We start from the raw sequence: 21,055 nt of genomic DNA, 5'->3' as shown, positions 1-21,055 counted from the left end.
TGACCCATCGAGGAGCAGAAGGAAATCACAAGTGGTTTTCAGCAAGGTAATCTCTGCAAGTGCTAAAATTGTAAGTAACATAGTAGTTTGATAACAAGATAATTTGTAATGACCAAGTAATGATAATAGTAACAAAAGTGCAGCAAGATAGCCCAATCCATTTGAGGCAAAGGACATGCCAAAACAGTCTCTTATAATAAGCAAAGCATTCCTGAGGGTACACGGGAATTTCATCTAGTCACTTTCATCATGTTGATTCGATTCATGTTCGCTACTTTGATAATTCGATATGTGGCTAGACCGGTGCTTAGGTGTTGTTCTTACTTGAACAAACCTCCTACTTATGATTAACCCCCTCGCAAGCATCCGCAACTACGAGAAAAGTATTAAGAATAAATTTTAACCATAGCATTAAACTTTTGGATCCAATCGGTCCCTTACGGAATAGCACATAAACTAGGGTTTAAGCTTCTGTCACTCTCGCAACCCATCATCGAATAACTACTCCACAATGCATTTCCTTAGGCCCAAATATGGTGAAGTGTCATGTAGTCGACGTTCACATGACACCACTAAGGGTATCACAACATACATACTATCAAAATGTCTAACACATATCATGTTCACATGATTACTTGCAACATGATTTCTCCCATGACCTCAAGAACAAAAGTAGTTACTCATAAATGATAAACATGCTCAAGATCAGAGTGTTATTAAATAGCATATTGGATTTGAACATATGATCTTCCACCAAATAAAGCATATAGTAATCAACTACAAGATGTAATCAATACTACTAGGCACCCACAAGCACCAATCTATAGTTCCATACAAAGATTGAACACAAGAGATGAACTAGTGTTTGAGAGGAGATGGTGATGTTGAAGATGTTGATGGAGATTGCCCTCCCCAAGATGGGAGTGTTGTTGCTGATGGTGATGATGATGATGATGATGATGATGATGATTTCCCCCTCCGAGAGGGAAGTTCCCCTGGCGGAATCGCTCCGCCGGAGGGCAAAAGTGCTCCTGCCCAAGTTCTACCTCGAGACGGCGGTGCTCTGTCCCGAAAGTCATATCCTTATTTTTTTCTAGGACAAAATGACTTATATACCAGAATATGGGCACCGGAGGTGGGCCGAGGAGGGCACAACCCACCAGAGCACGCCTGGGCTCCCTGGCGTGCCCGGATGGGTTGTGCCCACCTGGTGGGCCCCCTCTGGTACCCATTGGCTCCAATATTTCTTACATATTCCATAAAAAAATCCCCGTAAAGTTCCAGCGCATTTGGAGTTGTCCATAATAGGTAACCTGACGTAGCTTTTTCAGGTCCAGATTTCTAGCTACCCGTGTTCTCCCTCTTTGTGTGTACCTTGCATATTATGAGAGAAAAAGGCATTAGAATTACTCCAAAAAGCATTATATGCATGAAAACATTATAAATAATAGTAGGTAAACATGATGCAAAATGGACGTATCAACTCCCCCAAGCTTAGACCTCGCTTGTCCTCAAGCGAAAACAAAATCGAAAAACATGTCCACATGCTTAGAGAGAGAGAGGTGTCGATAAAAACAAAATATGGACACAGAAGTATCATGTGAATTATTATAACAGCAACAAACTTTAACATAACACCTTTATCATAGAACTTTTATCATAGACTTCTCATGAATAAGTAACAATTCATCACACTGTTGAAGTATAAAGCATAAACTCTATTGGAAACCAACAAACTATGTTCTCAGTCAACTTTGCAACTACAATCAATCATCTTTTCAGGAAGGGTCACGTATCAGAGCCTTTAGGCAAGTCCACATACTCAACCATCATATAGTCTTATACGATTGCTAACACCCACCGTATACAGATGAGCAAAACGTTTTAACCGGACACATAGAAAGATAGGGGCTTATAGTTTCACCTCCCAACATATTCACCTCAAGGGTGATGTCAACAATAATAACTCATGCTACCCATATTGAACCAGGCATATGTGCCTAGATCTTTCCTCACCACATGATGCTTGCCAAAGGAGAAAAATAAAAAGGAATAGAGATAAAAACTTTGTCTCACACGTAAAAGTAAATACATAAAAGTAAAAGACAGGCCCTTCGCAGAGGGAAGCAGAGGTTGCCATGTGCTTATTTGTTTGTATGCTCAACCCCTGAGTGCAAAAGAACGTCACGTTATACTCCCCTTATGATAGCAACCTTTGTTATGCAGTCTGTCGCTTTTTTTCTTTGCTATCACAAGTTCGTACAATGCTCAATTTTCTCTTACACTAAATGATCTTACATTTTTAGAAGCAATTTTTATTGCCTTATTGCACCAATGACAACTTACTTGAAGGACCTTACCCAATCCTTAGGTAGGTATGGTGGACTCTTGAAAATAAGATTTGGGTTTAAGGGGTTTTCGATGCACAAGTAGTATCTCTACTTAGTGCGGAATTTTTGGCTAGCAAAGATGGGTGGAAAGCACCACATGTTGAAGGATCTATGACAATATAACTTCTTTGTGAATATGAACAAACATAAATCATTAAGTTTTCTTCCTTGTCCAACGTCAACAATTTTGGCATATAATATTTTGGTGGGGGCTCACAATCACAAAAGATTTCTAGGATAGTGTACTTGCATGTGAATCTTCTCTATCATTATTAATTCTTTCATGAATTGCATCATTGACCAATGCTATGTTTGTCAATCTCTAATAAAATTTCCTACTTACACTTTTCCTTATGTGGTGTCATCACCTACCATAAGATTAGCATATGATCTTTTTCATTTATTTCCTATAAACATGAAAGTAAAGAAAGCAAAACTCAAACTAAACTTTATTATATGTCTCGCACATGATTACAAGGATAGATCACTAAGGAAACTCTAAAAAAGAAAGGGTTGAACTAAACTTTTATTCATCTAAAGCAAAAGATAATTATGGATCGAGCTAAGATAGTGGAGCTGATCCAATACTGGGGCACCTCCCCCAAGCTTGGCGGAAGCCAAGGGGAGTGACCGTACCCGATACTCTATTTTCTTTTGGTGATGAAGAAGGTGGTGGTGATGAAGTGGAGGCGATCCTGTCCTTCATGATCAAGAGAATCTCTAATCTACGGATGACACTCTGGAGGAAGATCATGTGCTCTTGATGCAGAATACTTTCACGAATGAGATATTTATTTTGCACATGACCCATTTCAATAACCCGAAGGCTTCAATCTCAGTTGGGGTAAGATGAGCATAGTAAGGTTTATAGATATCTTCTTCTTCTTCCTCAGTAGGCCTGCTCAGCCACCGGCACTTGATCTCCGGTAGTCTCCTTGCTCTTGTCCCCTTTGACGACTTCTACCGGCTCTTCTCTATTTAGCTCGATCTTCATCAACCAAGCATCCTCTTCCACATTGTTGGAGGAAGAAGAATACATGATGCCTGGCTCAACAGATCTCACCAGAATCAACAAGAAAAGGGAACAGAAGATTTCTCTGTGATACGGTGGTCAATAGGTTTAGTGGGGTATATAAAGATTTTTTATCTTGGGAAACAAGCAAACAAAATAAAAACGGAGTCCGGAAGGTACCCCGGGTGGGCACAACCCACCTGGGGGAGCCTGGCAAGGTAGGCGCGCCCTGGTGTCTTGTGCCCACCAGGGTCACCTTCCTGGTAGTTTCTTATTTTCCTAATTTTTTAAATATTCCAAAATTGGCACAAAATATTTTGCGAATTTTTCGGAGTCCATGTACTTACGTATCACGTACCCCCTCTTTTTCACGATTCTGGAGTGTTCCGGATGGTCCCTTTTATGTGTTCTTCTGGTGTCATAGTTTGCATAATATTACTTTCAACATTAATGGGAGTACCTAAGATATAATGTTTTATTCGTTGCCCATTAACAACCTTCGGGTTAGTACCTTCGGCATTATTTAGTTTGATAGCTCAAAATCATAAACCTCCTCGATAACATAGGGTCCTTCCCATTTGGAGAGGAGTTTTCCAGCAAAGAATGTGAAACGAGAGTTGTACAAAAGAACATATTCTCCAACTTTGAACTCACGCTTTTGGATTCTTTTATCAGGCCATCTTTTAACTTTTTCTTTAAATAACTTGGCATCTTCATAAACTTGGGATCTCCATTCATCTAATGGGCTAATATCAAATAACCTCTTTTCATCGGCATGTTTGAAATCATAGTTGAGTTATTTGATTGCCCAATATGCTTTATGTTCTAACTCAAGAGGCAAATGACAAGCTTTTCCATAAACCATTTTATAAGGAGACATACCCATAGGATTTTTATATGCTTTTCTATAAGCCCGAAATGCATCATCTAATTTCTTGGAGAAATTCTTCCGGGACCTATTGACAGTCTTTTGTAAAAATAATTTTATTTCTCTATTGTTAAGTTCAACTTGACCACTAGACTGAGGATCATAGGGTGATGCAATTCTATGGTTAACATCATAATTGGCAAGAATTTTACGAAAAGCACCATGAATAAAGTGTGAACCACCATCAGTCATTAAATATCTAGGGACTCCAAACCTTGGGAAAATAACTTCCTTAAGCATTATATTAGAGGTGTTGTGATCAGCACTACAAGTTGGAATAGCTTCTACCCACTTAGTAACATAATCAACAACAACCAAAATATGTGTATACCCATTAGAGGAAGGAAAATGTCCCATGTAATCAAATCCCCAAACATGAAATGGTTCAACAGCAAGTGAATAATTCATAGACATTTCTTGATGCTTACCGATATTGCCTATTCTATGACATTCATCACAAGATAAGACGAACTTACGGGCATCCTTGAAGAGAGTAGGCCAATAAAACCCAGATTGCAATACCTTGTGAGAAGTTCTATCTCCCGCATGATGCCCTCCATAAGTTTTAGAGTGACATTTCCGTAGGATTTGTCCCTGTTCATGCTCAGGTACACAACGTCTAATAATACCATCTATTCCTTCTTTGTGGGCCATCCCAAAAGTAATGTCTTAAATCATAGAAGAGTTTTTTCTTTTGTTGGTATGTAAATCTAGGTGGTAAATATTAGCAATGATATTATTAGCATAGTCAGCATACCAAGGAGTATTATGAGAAACATTTATTGCAGCTAACTGCTCATCAGGAAAACTATCATCAATTGGTAGTTGGTCATCAAGCACATTTTCAAGCCTAGAAAAGTTATCAGCTACGGGGTTCTCTGCTCCTTTTTCTATCAGTGATATGCAAATCTAATTCTTGTAGCAAGAGAACCCATCGAATAAGTCTAGGTTTAGCATCTTTCTCTTCCATAAGATATTTAATAGCAGCATGGTCGGTGTGAACAATTACTTCTGAATCAACAATGTAAGATCTAAATTTATCACAGGCAAACACCACTTCTAGAAATTCTTTTTTAGTAGTAGCATAATTTCTTTGAGCACTGTCTAGAGTTTTACTAGCATAATGAATAACATTTAGTTTCTTATCAACTCTTTGTCCTAGAGCAGCACCAATAGTATAAGCACTAGCATCACACATAAGTTCAAAAGACAAGTTCCAATTATGTGGTTGAACAATAGGTGCGGAAATTAAGGCCTTTTGGAGTGTTTTGAAGGCTTCTAAACAATCATCATCAAAAACAAAAGGAAAATCCTTTTGCAAAAGATTTGTAAGAGGCCTAGAAATTTTCGTAAAGTCTTTGATAAATCTACTATAGAAACCATCATGACCTAAGAAACTACGAATACCATTGATATCTTTAGGACATGGCATTTTCTCAATTGCATCAACCTTAGCTTTGTCCACTTCAATACCTCTTTCAAAAAATTTATGTCCCAAAACATTACCTTCATTAACCATAAAGTGGCACTTCTCCCAATTCAAGACAAGATTTGTTTGCTCACATCTCTGCAAAACTCGATCAAGATTGCTTAAACAATCATCAAAAGAGTTCACATAAACAGAAAAGTCATCCATGAAAACCTCAACAATCTTTTCACAAAAGTCATAGAATATAGCAGTCATACATCCTTGAAAGGTAACTGGTGCATTGCATAAACCAAAAGGCATACGTCTATAAGCATAAGTTCCAAAGTGACAAGTGAAAGTGGTCTTTTCTTTATTAGGTTGAGAAACAGGTGTTTGTGAAAAACCAAAATATCCATCAAGGAAGCAAAAATGTGTGTGCTTAGATAATCTTTTTAGCATTTGATCGATAAAAGGCAGAGGGTAATGATCTTTTCTAGTTGCTTCGTTTAATTTTTGAAAATCAATTACCATTCTATAGCCTATAACAATTCTTTGTGGAATAAGTTCATTCTTATCATTAGGAACAACAGTAATACCTCCTTTCTTAGGGACACAATGAACATGAGTTACCCATCTACTATCAGCTATAGGATAGATTATACCTGCTTCTAGAAGTTTTAATATTTCCGTTATTACCACTTCTTTCATCTTTGGATTTAACCGGCATTGGTGAACAACAACGGGTTTAGCATCAGGTTCCATATTATTCTTTTGCTCACATAAAGTGGGACTAATGGCCTTTAAATCATCAAGAGTATATCCAATAGCAGCACGATGCTTCCTTAGAACTTTCAATAATCTTTCTTCTTCATGTTCTGAAAGGTTAGAATAAATAATAACATGATATATCTTCTTCTCATCAAGATAAGCATATTTCAAAGTGTGTGGCAATTGTTTTAATTCAAACATAGGATCACCTTTAGGTGGACGAGGACCTCCTAGAGTTTCAATAGGCAAATTGTGTTTAAGAAGAGGACGTTGTTCAAAGAAAATCTTATCTATTTCATTTCTTTCATGCATATGTAAATCATTTTCATGGTCTAGCGGATATTTTTCTAGAGGATCTGTAAGAGGCATAGCAATAGAAGCAAGACCAATTATTTCATCCTTACTAGGCAATTCTTTTTCATGAAGCTTTCTACTAAACTTGGAAAAATTAAACTCACGACACTCATCACCAAAGCTGACACCGACAGTTTGTTTCTCACAATCTATTTTAGCATTAATGGTGTTCAAAAAAGTCCATATTTAGTGCTAAACTAATGAAAAGCATCGGTATTCATAAAAGATATAACACAATCATACTTAAGCTTAATACCTGACTCTTTACCTTTGTCGAGCTCCCAATCTTCAGATTTGCATTTAATTCTTTCCAAAAGATCCCACCGGAATTCAATAGTCTTCTTCATAAAAGAACCTACACAAGAAGTATCGAGCATGGATTGATCATCACAAGAAAGCCGAGCATAGAAGTTCTAAATAATAATTTCTCTTGAGAGCTCATGATTGGGGCATGAATATAGCATTGAACTAAGCCTCCCCCAAGCTAGAGCAATACTTTCTCCTTCACGAGGCCAAAAATTATATATGTAATTCCGATCATGATGAATTAGATGCATAGGATAATTTTTTTGGTGAAACTCCAATTTCATTTTATTCCAATTCCAAGATCCAATATCATCGCATAGCTTATACCATGCCAATTATTTTCCCTTCAAAGATAAAGGGAAAACCTTCTTCTCAACTTCATCTCCGGGTAAACCTGCAAGCTTAAACAATCCACAAATTTCTTCCACATATATCAAGTGCATATCAGGATGTTCGGTTCCATCTCCTACATAAGGATTAGCTAGCAGTTGTTCTATCATACCCAAAGGAATTTCATATTCAATATTTTCAGTAGGTGCAGTAGGTTGAGGGGTAATGAATTGTGGTTCCGGTCGAGGTGAAGATACCCCAAACAAACCCCTCAAAGGATTGTTTTCCATAGTAACAAGTGACAATAAATTTCAGCAGGTAGTAATAATTTTTCCTTAGCAAGAGCGCTTCACTCCTCGGTGACGGCGCTAGAAAATGGCCTTGATGACCCACAAGTATATGGGATCAATTGTAGCCTTTTCGATAAGTAAGAGTGTCGAACCCAACGAGTAGCAGAAGGAAATGACAAGTGGTTTTCAGCAAGGTAATGTCTGGAAGTGCTAAAATTGTAAGTAACAGAGTAGTTTGACAACAAGATAATTTGTAGAGAGCAAGTAATGATAATAGTAACAAAAGTGCAGCAAGGTAGCCCAATACTTTTGAGGCAAAGGACAGGCCAAAACAACCTCTTATAATAAGCAAAGCGTTCCTGAGGGTACACGGGAATTTCATCTAGTCACTTTCATCATGTTGATTCGATTCATGTTCGCTACTTTGATAACTTGATATGTGGGTGGACCGGTGCTTAGGTGATGTTCTTATTTGAACAAACCTACTACTTATGATTAACCCCCTCACAAGCATTCACAACTACAATAAAAGTATTAAGAATAAATTCTAACCATAATACTAAACTTTTGGATCCAATCGATCCCTTACGGAATAGCACTAGGGTTTAAACATCTGTCACTCTTGCAACCCATCATCTAATAAATACTCCGCAATGCATGCCCTTAGGCGCAAATTTGGTGAAGTGTCATGTAGTCGATGTTCACATGACACCACTAAGGGAATCACAACATACATACTATCAAAATATCGAAAACATATCAAGTTCACATGATTACTTGCAACATGATTTCTCCCATGACCTCAAGAACAAAAGTAACTACTCACAAATGATAAACATGCTCAAGATCAGAGGGGTATTAAATAGCATATTGGATCTGAACATATAATCTTCCACCAAATAAACCATATAATAATCAACTACAAGATGTAATCAACACTAGTAGTCACCCACAAGCACCAATCTATAGTTTCGGTACAAAGATTGAACACAAGAGATGAACTAGGGTTTGAGAGGAGATGGTGTTGTTTAAGATGTTGATGGAGATTGCCCTCCCCAAGATGGGAAAGTTGTGGGTGATGATGATGACGATGATTTCCCCCTCCGGGAGGGAAGTTCCCCGGCGGAATTGCTCCGCTGGAGGTTAAAAGTGCTCCTACCCAAGTTCCGTATTGAGACGGCAGTGCTCCATTCCCAAAGTCCTCTCCTTATTTTCTCTAGGTCAAAATGACTTATATACCAGAAGATGGGCACTAGACGTGGGCCGAGGAGGGCAGAACCCACGAGGGCGCGCCTGGGCTCCCTGGCGTGCCCGGGTGGGTTGTGCCCACCTGGTGGGTCCCCGCTGGTACTTATTGGCTCCAATATTTCTTATATATTCCATAAAGATCCCCATAAATTTTCAGCTCATTTGGAGTTGTGCAGAATAGGTAGCCCGACGTAGCTTTTTCAGGTCCAGATTTCCAGCTGCCGGTATTCTCCCTCTTTGTGTGTACCTTGCATATTATGAGAGAAAAAGGCATTAGAGTTACTCCGAAAAGCATTATTATGCATGAAAACATTATAAATAACAGTAGGTAAACATGATGCAAAATGGACGTATCACGTCCCCAATGTCGCACTACGCGGCCAAGCTGTGGGCGAACAGCCCGCCGGGGGAGCTCAAAGGCAGGACCGATGCCGTCAAGGTGGAAATGGAGGTGACAAGAAGCAAGGATCCTAGCGACGTCGTCGTGCATGGGCTGGCCTTCTTCGCAGTTCCGCCCAAGCTGTTGGTCAGGGCTGGGTTGTCGAGGATGGTGTCCCTCCGCATTCAGATTGACAAGCTCACCTCCTAAATGATTCTACAGTGCCTTTTGTTCATCTTAATAATATGCTAATATAGGGGTTAGCTTGGTCTCCTTTAGCTTAAGAGATGGTGTATTTTGGTGGCGATGCAGCAATCACTTTGACATCAGATCAATAGTTAAAGTAATTACCAACAGTCGAATGGATATTTTGTGTCTGTTGGATATAAAGATCCTTTGGGTAAGATGTATAACAACTTATATGCTTGTTTGTTCAGGAAGTGTTGCATACTTGTGCGAGTTGACGCGACACATCAAAGTAGTACTACTACTAGTAGTACTCCCTCTGATCCTAATTTCTCTATGCATAAGTCAAGGCGCACATACCAAGGAGGGCCTGGTTGTGTCTATACTTGGACAACTCACCTGACTGCGCACTAGGCAGACGAAGCTCGTGTCGTCTTCGTGCTGTGTACAGCCCGCACATTAACCAAAACCTCGCGCCTCTAGTTTAGCCTCCATGTTTTAAACTTCTCAATCTCAAGGCCAAGGAGCAACGGGAACCTATGATAGAGCCAATTGGATGGTTGAGAACACTACAATTCGTAGCTAAAGATGCATGTGTGAGAGAGAACGAGTGCGCGCGTGCACCTCTTCTCTTCATGTATAACGTACTAAACTCAGAGTACAAGTGTATGTGGGTGGCATCGACCTTGGGAGCTAGAGATGGTGCATGCGAGAAGTCCCGAGAGACTAGGTGTGTGTGTGGGAAAGAGGGAGAGAGATGATATGTATTGATGTAATGCGTGTGAAAAAAGACTAGTCTATAGCTCGCCACAAGGCTATTCCTGTCAAATGCCCCAATAACCGTAAGATATGTATCCGACGGTGCCAGATATTACATGTACACAATAGTAGTAAAAGAAGTACCATGGCATATTGCAAAACTGCTACACCACGGCCGAGAACACGTGCCCACGTTACGCCATCCGGGAATAGTGCCGCACTTCGAAACTAGAACCGTCAATAAATTTTGAGCTTGCGTCTTGTCACATTCCAAATTACTACCACGCTATATTTAATTGCAAACCTGTTCACACCGATCACAATCTAAATGGTTTCGCACTTAGGAGCGTACTATTACTCGGTTATAAATACTAATATGCCAAGATGACTGCACATTCCTCGTCAACTCCTCATCCACAAAAACAAAAAAGTCATTCAGCATCGTTCCCTTGCATCTGCCATGGCCAGGTGAGTTCTGGGTCGAGAGATTACCACCAGGGAGAGGCGAGCATGGAAGCGGAAGCACGAGAGATGTCCCGCCTCACCGCGAAAGCAGCCGACATGACCCACTGCATGGAAGTAGTAGCACAGAGGTCCCGCCATGCCACCGAAGCAGCACAGAGGTCCCGCCACACTGTCCATGCAGCAGACTGGTCCGGCCGCGCCGCAGAAGTAGCAGAGATGTCCCGTCATGCCACGAGTGCAGCAGAGATGTCTTGCCGCACCGTGGCAGCCTGGGAAAATGTCTCACGGGCAGGTGACAACTCTTAAAGGCGCATGCATGCGATCGTCCATAGCCAGATGGATTAGATCTCTGGCTGGGCGAGGTTGCAGGACGACATGAAGGCCTCGTTTGAGCAAGCTACCGGTGTCTTCCGGCAACTATGGGAGGGCAATGCGAAGCTACGGGCCGGAAGGATGAAGCAGGCGGAGGAGACCACTGCCTTGTTGAAGAGGACCGGCGTCATCGTCAAGAAACTTATGGACGAGAATGCCATGCTCCGCATCGAGCGTGAAAGGCTGGTGAAGGAATCTGTGGATGCTGCCAAGCAGCGTATCAAGGACATGAAATAGATGAAAGAGATCATCGCCGCTCGCCACGAGAACTAGTCTCCGTGACCTGCAGCGCATCAAGAAAGTAGAGATCAATGAGCCAGATCGTTGTATGCGTCTTCCTTCTTCTTTTTCCCTTGTGTATTTCGGGCATAGCCACATGTGGCTTTTTAATTATCTTCCTAATTATGTAAGACAATTATTATCCACTGTTGTCGTCCTTATATATTCATCAGTCTTGCTATAAGTTTCAGTAAATGCTATATAGGTCCGTCGGATCTTACATCAAGATCCCATCAAGTTTTATTTTTTCTCTCTTAAATCTCAGTCGAGTGAGACATAGCCATGCCATTAAACAAGGGCTCGGGCGCCATTAATGGAGACCTTGGGAGAGAGGTGGGGGCAGATGGAGGTCAAAGGGCTCTCCTCCCGATAAGCACGCGCAGGGGTATGATCGCACGCCTCCCGTACTCAAATAGCTACCATGCACGGTGCCTCCTAGCTAATAAAAAAAGGGACACGTGGCGGCACGTAAATGGTAAGTAGAACGCCCACGGTTTCAATGATACTTGTGTTTTCGATTGTAACGTGACAGCACTTGTTCCAAAATGACTTTGTTGATTGTTAATGTGTGTGCCTTCGCAAATCGGACAGCAAAATTACCACAGTATGTTGGTGCCATGTCATGACAGCAAGCTAACTTTCATGATTTTCATGCATGTTTTGGATTTACAGGAATTAAAAAACCAAGTTTCTTAATGTTTCCAGCCGAGCTACGACGCCTAGATGTTTGAATTCCATTCCCATTTCTTGCATGGGACCTAGAAATTTACCCGAGGACACACATGTGATTTTTCAACCAACTTTGTTGCACTTGAGCATGTGCTTGTAGTTCAAATTTGAATTATGCACATTAAATGAATTGACACTCAATTAATGTATAAAAAAGACCAAACGAACCCGGAATAATTCCAAAATTTAACACGACACTCATATAGTTCTATGTTGCCTCTGTAAAGAAAATCAAGGGGGGACAACGTATATCATTTCGCACACAAAGGTGACACGTTCACTCTCAGAACCACGAGCCTTGTTGAGAGAAGCTACGGTTTGCAAGAATCTTATACAAAAATTTGTTCCAATTCGGCCAATTTTTTTTACCACAGCATGTTAGTACCATGACATGACACCATGCCTTGTTTCATGACTTTCAGGTGTGTTTTGGCTTTAAAAGAATTTAAAAACCAAGTTTCTCAATTTTCTCGGCTGAACCAAGTTTCTCAAGTTTCGTTCGTGCTGCTGCTCTGCTCTACTATTGCTGTCGGTCACGCTGCTGCTCCGCTCTTGCTCTCGTTTATGCTTCTGATCTGCTCTTGCTCTCGCTCGCACTGCTGCTGCTGCTATTGCACGACCTCCAACAACTACAAAAGTTGCTGCTTTAGCACACACTCGCCGTGCTGTTGCATGAGTTGCTCTCTGCTAGTGTATTCCCTGCTCGAGTGGCTGCTGATTTAGATCACTGCTTCTCTGCTACTAGTGCTCGATTGTCCTAAACTTCTATTGCAATGCTCTGCTACTAGTTTAATTAGTTTCGATAGTAAAATTTAGTTTCACCCTAAACTTCATATTAACGTTGTCTGTCTTATCCTGTTTCTGCCTCACTGCCGTACACCTCACCAAAGCTGCTCCAACGACGGAACCGTCCATCATAGTGGAGCAGTACCCTAGGCGCCGTTTCTAGAGGCCTCAGATCTTCTTCCCCACCTCTGGCAGTCACACCAGCATCACCATTCTCCACGTCCTTTTCAAATTAATATCGACTTGGACGTCCTTTTCAAATTAATATGCATGAAGAACATGACTAATTGCATTACTAGCATAATAAGATTCTTATTTTTTCGTTTTCACGTGGTTTGACTTTAATTTGACCATGTTTCTCCATTCCTGTGTTCTTCCAATTCATGTGAACCAAACACCCAGGTAGACAGAAATCCTATGTTTGCAAATGCTCTGTTTTGCACGTGCATTCCTATCCTATTCCTGTGTTTTTCCCGTCCCTGCGTTTATAGAATCCTCCAATTCTAAGGAGCCCTAACAGATTTAGTGCATTTTCAGATAGGTGTCAAAGAAAACTTTGTGTGTTACGTCCTATTGATGCCATGCCGTCATCCACCCCACCTGAGGTGCACCATCGACGGAAGAGTTCACTGCAGCAGAGATCCCCCCTGTAGACTTTCTTTCGCCGCCTCAGATCATCTTCCCTGTTGCTTGCAGCCACGCCAACTACATTACCATCATCGACTGAGCAGATGAACCTGAGGACTACGCAGTTCCGAAAAGAGGTCACACTCTTTCGTGTCTGCTTACATTATACATCGGTTTTTATTACCTGCTACTTTATCGTATTGTTCACCTCTTAGACACCGAGTTAGGTCCAAACTAATGTTCAAACTTGAGTTTTAAAATGCCTATGGAGCACATATCGAGGCAGCAACGTATAGTATCTGTCTACTATCTGGTTCATTTGGGGTCTTTTATGTGGTTCATGTTGGGTGGGCAACAAACAGTAGATGATCCATCGTATATCTTTCTAAACTGATGCTATAATCTACCAGCTATCATTAGTTTTGGATCTATCCACTCATTTTCTACCATCTGTCTTAATTTCTGCATGCACCCATTAGGCCTTACATTATCTAACTATGTTTTTTATTATGCATGTCGGTTATTGTACACAATCATACTGAACATGTAGAAAAAAAGAGAAGACCGTTGCATGGGAATATATGTCATGTAGACGCCGCTCCATGGTGGGCGAAGTGCCCCCCTCCCGCCATTCCAGATTGTATTCCAGAGGAAGATAACTGTTCAGAGGGGGATCTAGAGGGAGCCAACCACTCCTATTTACCCCCTGAGGTGTTTGCTCCAACCTAGCATGCTGATGTTGGTCATATCATGCATATGGCGCCTCGCATTGCTTACATTATACATCTTATATGTCATCAGCTTAGTTTATATTTGCATTGTGTGAATGCCACTTGTTTGGTTTCTATATCATACTCCCACCCTTCCTAAATATTTGTCTTTTTAGAGATTTCAACAAGTGACTACATACAGAGCAAAATGAGTGAATCTACACTCTAAAATATGTCTATATACATCTGTATGTTGTAGTCCATTTGAAATCTCTAAAAAGACAAATATTTATGAATGGAGTGAGTATATGGGATTTATGCAATGCCATCTTCTTTATCCAGGCATCATATACGTGAATCATGCAATGCCATCATGTTTAGCCAGTCATCGTATATGTGAATTGTATCGTGCCATATTTTTTTCATAATGTATTCCATTTGTCAACAATGTTTATACATTCATCTACTCTTCCTGTGAATTAGCCATTTGCGTCATTCATTGTAAAATCTAGAGTGAAAACAAGGTCTTCTGAGCAATCGGTGCTACCCATCGATGCAGATTTCTTGCTGGTTACAGATAGCTCCTCAGAGGAGGATTCAGAGACAGATGACGAGTCATATCCCCCATTGAGGTGCATGCTCTAACTTGGTAGGGTTATATTGCTCATATCATGCATTTGGTGTCTTGCATTGCCAGGCCATCTGCTTAGATTAGACATGCTTTGTGTGAATGCCTCCTATTTGCTTTCTATATCAGATATGTGAACTATGCAATGCCATGTTTTTCAGCTAGTTATCATATATGTGAATTATGCACCACCATGTAGCCAGGCATCATATATGTGAATTATCTCATGACATCCTTTTTTTCATTACGTATTCCATCTGTCGACAATCTGTGTATATTGAACTACTCTTCATGTGTATCAGACATTTGAGCCAGTTATGGAAAAATCAGGCGCGAAAACAAGGTCTTCAGAGCACGCAATGGTACCCGTTGAAGCATATATCTCGATGGTTATAGCTAGCTCCTCAGAGGAGGATTCAGAGACAGATGACCAGTCTTATATCCCACCTGAGGTGTATGATCTAATTTTCAACGTTTATATTTCTCATATCATGCATATGGTGTCTTGTATGACTTAGTTTAGACATCATATGCACAATATTCAATTCCATCTGCTTAGTTTAGAGATCATACATGCGAGTACCCGCTGCTTAGTATATGAATCAATTATGTCAATTATATCATGCCATGTTGTCTACTTGTATACTTAGACAACATGTATGTGAATAATTTCATCCCAACCTATTTTAGAAAGACATTATATAGTTTTGTCATGTCATCCTATCTAGATACTCATCATATGTTGAATTATGCCATTATATCATGTTAAGTTATCCATCATATATCTGAAACTGTGTCATGCTGTCCTGTTTAGTTAGCCATCATATCTATGAAATTATGTCATGTTATCTTGTTTGGTTAGACCACATATATGTGAATTACCACATCTACCTATCATCCCAATGTCTGTACGTTCAATTTATTTTCTTGTTTATCAGCCATTTGAATTGGAGGGGTTATGGCATTATCTAAGGGAACGAAAACTCGTTCTTCACAAAAGACGGTGGTACCTGTCGATGCAGATAGAACCATGGTTGTACTGGCCCACGAACTAGCCCCACCACACATAATCGAGACTCTTCCAGATTGGACAGAGAACCGGCTAAAACCCATCTAACCTCAAACCCAGCGGAGAGTAACCCACTTCTAGTTGACACAACACCATGTCCATCATAGAGTACCCCACACGAGAAGTTTGTAAAGCAACCGCAGTGCCCAAAGCACGAAGAGCACCACAGCAAACCAAAACTCCACATTTAAAGCGGAAGAGCAACTGTTCTAAGGTCAGATTCTGTAGCTATGGTCCATACTCCTTTGTTGTTGCATCACTATATTTACTCATACCAACTACCTTCGAATTTGAAGGATCCAATTGGAACTCCAATGGCGCAATAGGTATGTTTTAAACCTATTTATTTAACTGGATTTATCTTCTAACTTCTTGCTCTATGTTGATTTCAGTTTCAATTGTATAAACAGTTATGTTCTCATGTGATGCAGATTACATGTGTTGCTAGTGCTATGTAGTTTCCCACACATATACCGTGTCTTAAAAATATATGATTAGAACTATGTCTCTATCTTGATTTGGCAACATAAACTAGAATGATATGAACAATACAGTGACCATAGTACATAGATATATGTTTGTTTCATGCTGTTATCCTGTCCACCCCTACTACTGAACCAATTTACCAAAATGAGTTTCGTATACTACATGCTAAACCTGTGATCTGTGTGCTTGTTTCTCTTGTAGAATGCAAACATAATATTGGAGAAGAGCACCCCACTATGCAATGGTAGAGAAAGTAATGCAGATAAGGTTCAAGATAGTGAGACAACCATGTTGGTCTCCAAGAAAGGTGATAAAACCGATCTTGTAGACACTCAGACAACCCAAAGTCCTACGTTAATGTAGTGTTCGAGTTACTCGCCAGTACCACTGGCACAAGCTCTTCGAACTCGCTGCCTGAATCACTTCAGCTTCTTCCGTCTCAGCTACAAGTTGAAAGGCATCACTCAGCTGTGCTGCGGCAGGAAGCTGAAGGACTGAGGAAGTCCCTGCAGAATTCAGATGCATACTTTTGGTGCAACAACAAGCACTGTAGGATTTAAGCGCCAAACAAGAGAAAGTTAACAAGCTTGCTTAGCATCTTGCCAGCATTATGGGTACCCAGGATATTGTTTATTGAGCTCTTCTGAAGTGGTTTCAGTTCTGGACTTGTTTTGCTGCGACGTTTATTTGCACTGGTCATCAACTTTGACAACCAGTGTATGTGATATGCTGCTTTGTTCCCTATATTTGCACTACAGGCCGTAGAAACAATGGGCCTTCTACGGGGTGTAGCATCAATGGGCCTTCTACAGGCGGTATGATCGATTGGCCAAACATGGGCCAATACCGGACCACGTTATGGGCCGTAAATGGGCTAGAGTGGGGATCGTCTGTTCATGGGCTGGCCATAACGGGTCGTTGTTAATCGACCGTATTTGATGACGTTATGAAAATGGCCCTACGGATTAATGAGACACAAACGGGCCGACAGTAACCATGGGCTGAATTTGGCCCATAAGCAGAAAAGGCCAGTAATGGGCCGTAAGTAACCGAATGCTGGAAATGAGTCGAAGAATAAATGGTGCCTGAGAAGGCCGGAAGATAACATGAGCTGGAAACAGCCCAATGGAATAATGGGCCGTTAATGGGTATAAACTGATAAACTGTTTATTACGGGCCAGTTTCACCACGTGCCGTTAATGGGCCAAGAGTTACAAAGGGCCTCATATGGGTCGAAAGACGTCATGGGCCATACATAGGCCGGAAGTTACAACAGGATGGAATCATATTGGATGGCCCAAATGAAGCTACTGGTCCTAATTTAGATAGGCCGTAGCAGGCTGTGAGTTAGTGGGCTGTAAATGGGCCATATGCGAACAAGCCGTTAAAAAGCTTTCCATGGGCCGACTCGCTACCTTTTGACCAAGTCAAATGGGCCGACATTTTCTCAGGAATGGGCCTTTGTTGGGCCGTGCCACGTGTCGATGTATCATAGGCGCCTTCTATCCAATGAGTGGATGACATTGTCCCAACGGTGAGCCGACACGTGGTTCCTCTAGCCATTGAGAATTTTACACATGGAAAATCCCCATCGGTCTGGGGTGTTAACAGGTTATCTAATCCAAACTGGAACCCGATAGCTAAACAGTGACCCGTTACGGTGGATGCCACATCCTGGTTACCCTTGACGAAAGCAATTCTATGACGCGTGATTTATCATCATGGAAGTGGGCACTTCTGTGGTGATAATTTTGGTAATGTCATGGAACACTTCTACGGCAGCACAGGTATGACTATCTTCATTCTGTCATAAAATCATCATGGATGTACATGCATGACAGAAAGCATGACCTACTGTGACAAACATGTATCATCACGGAAGTGTATTTTTTTGTAGTGTGTGATGCTGCAAGCAACACATGAAGTATGATCCACAATATTCATGCTCATGGTTTGGGGGTTCTCAAAATAGAAGGATATAACCTTGAAAGCATGTCCTCGTGCGTCCTTCACAATGACGAAACACAAGTAAGTGCGATGTAGAAGTGAGTCGGGGTAGAATGTATGAGGCTCATTCTCAAGAGCTCGAATGGTCAACTCACGTGAAGTGGAAGTCGACACGAAGTCCAAGTATCCTACACATGCATACAACAAAAGAAAGAACGTATGTACATGGTAGATAAACACATAATCCATCATGATCGTTCTCTTCTTTTGCACATAACCATTAGAAGCACAAGTGCATGAATAATATGATGCAACAATGGCAATATTCATGACACTAGGTATATGGGCAAATAAGACAAGCATGCTTCACAAGTAATATGTCAAAATCTCCAAATATATGTGAGAATGCTCTGGGGGAAATCTCATTATTAAGACTAAAGGCATTCTTGCACTCAATACATTGCAATTCATCTAGCATGAGAGAGGCAACATATGGAGATATATGACAAGAAGCAATAGAATCATGTGCAAAGCATGGCAATGGTTGTCATGAACCGCATGAAATGATCAAGTATAAATCAATGGTGATGAAACATAAGCAAGCATATCAATCATCTCACACAAACTAGTGGAGCAAAGATGCAACACACTAGGGGAAATCATGGGAATCATGTCACATGAGCAAATAGTGGATATAGGCAATGCACATGACATATCGCAAGCATGAACACAGAGCAAGATCATAGTATCATCATAGGAATGGGTCATAAATGGAACTTGGCGAGAACAAGAGATATCTCCACCAAGCATGCAAATACACATACAAGTATGAGAATCAATCGCAGACTAAGGCATAGCCTAGTGGTCGGAAGGGGCTGATGCCTTCCCACCCACCCAGGTTCAAGGCATGGTAATTGCAATTTGGGTTTGTTGCATCAATTATACTGTATGGGGTTCCCTTATAGTCTTTCTATCAAAAAAAGTATGAGAATCAATCATCAAGTGTAATGCAAAGCATAGGCCACAAATGCATGGCAAAGGCATAGGAATGGGCATATCATGCAAAGTGAACATGGCAATATGGGAGAATGATACATAATGGACAATAACCCATAACCATGTGAGGGCCATGTAGAAGAAATGTGTGAAGTCTTTGCGTGAAGGGAATGGTGGTAAGGACAATCCACTGGATCCCAAATCATCGTTGCTCTTTAGAGCTCATTTTGTCAACTCATCGGATTGTGAGGTTGAGAAGTAAGCATTGGTACCTACACAACAAATAGGAAAACAAAACTGTAACATCCCAAAATTCTAAATTTTGGAATGTTACAAATAAATAGATAGATTTGACTGATTGTTTGATTGATTGTCTGAAAGTGAGTGAATTCGAAACTTTTTGAAAGTTAAATGAGAGGGAATAAAAGGACTTTCCCAAACTTTCATATTTTCTTTCTGATCTCCATGAATTCAAATTCTTTTCAAATACAAAACCCTTGAGCGAAGATGATATGACTTCTTCCATTTAAATTAAATGAAAGGGTATTTGAAAATAATTGGATTTCATTTGGAAATATTTCAATTCATAAACTTCATGCAGCTCAATGATTTTCATGAGAGAAGATAAAATGACTTCTTCAAATTATATGAAATATGAGTTGGGAGTTTCAAAGAATTAAATTCAGAGTTCTTTTGAATTTATTTTCAATTTGGAGTTATTTGAGTTTTATTGAAATTATTTTTCTCCAAAAATAAAATATATGGAAATTAGGGTAACATGATTCCCTACAACAGAAAATTGGAGAGAAATAAATTTGAAATCATTTTGATATTTCTAAAATGATTTTTATTGGATTTTATTAGACCAGTAGCATTCTTTGAATTATCTGAATTTGTGTGAATTTTATTTAATGCCAGGAAAATGTTCATCTTGTAGAAAATCTTTTTCTGAAAATTTTGATATATAATATGCCTATATAAAGTTTTATTTTATTTTCGTTTTTCAGTTTATCGCACTCTGTTAAAAAATACTGCGTGCGCGCCTGAAACTAACTGTCACCTACGTACGCTTCATAGTACCAGCGAGCGCCCTTTTTTTCTATATCCTATATGGGCCAGACCTAGCCAGCCTTTTTTTCTTCTTCTTAGGCCGAATTTTGCAAAAAAAAAAAAGAACTGCACCGCAGCGTGCGCGCGGCCGGCCAAAGGCCTTTAGGCCCATCCGCCTCTTTTCTTCTCTGTTTCGTATATTTTCGTCTATGTTTAGTCCCACATTGCCTAGCCTTTGACCCCTAAGCCTCTTTTCCACCAATAAATATAGACCCACAGAGCCTCCAAAAATCATCCGATTCGGGTTAAATCAATATTTTGGTTTTACTAGATCCATTTAAGAAAAATATTTTTCTCCTCTCCGGCACGACTTCTGGAAGTTGTCTCCTCTCTCCAAAGTCGTCTTTTCTCTGCCTTATAAAGGTATCTTTCTTTTTTTTTCTCTTCATACTTCCTTAGTTTATTATTTTTAGACTAATATGGTAGAATAATTAGATTATTAATTAGTCTACATATTTATACGTTAGACCTTAGCCGTACCTATCTTTTTCTT

Source organism: Triticum dicoccoides, chromosome 4A, assembly GCF_002162155.2.
Source record: "Triticum dicoccoides isolate Atlit2015 ecotype Zavitan chromosome 4A, WEW_v2.0, whole genome shotgun sequence".
In the NCBI taxonomy this organism is placed as follows: domain Eukaryota; kingdom Viridiplantae; phylum Streptophyta; class Magnoliopsida; order Poales; family Poaceae; genus Triticum; species Triticum dicoccoides.
Note: the sequence above shows the minus strand (reverse complement) of the source record.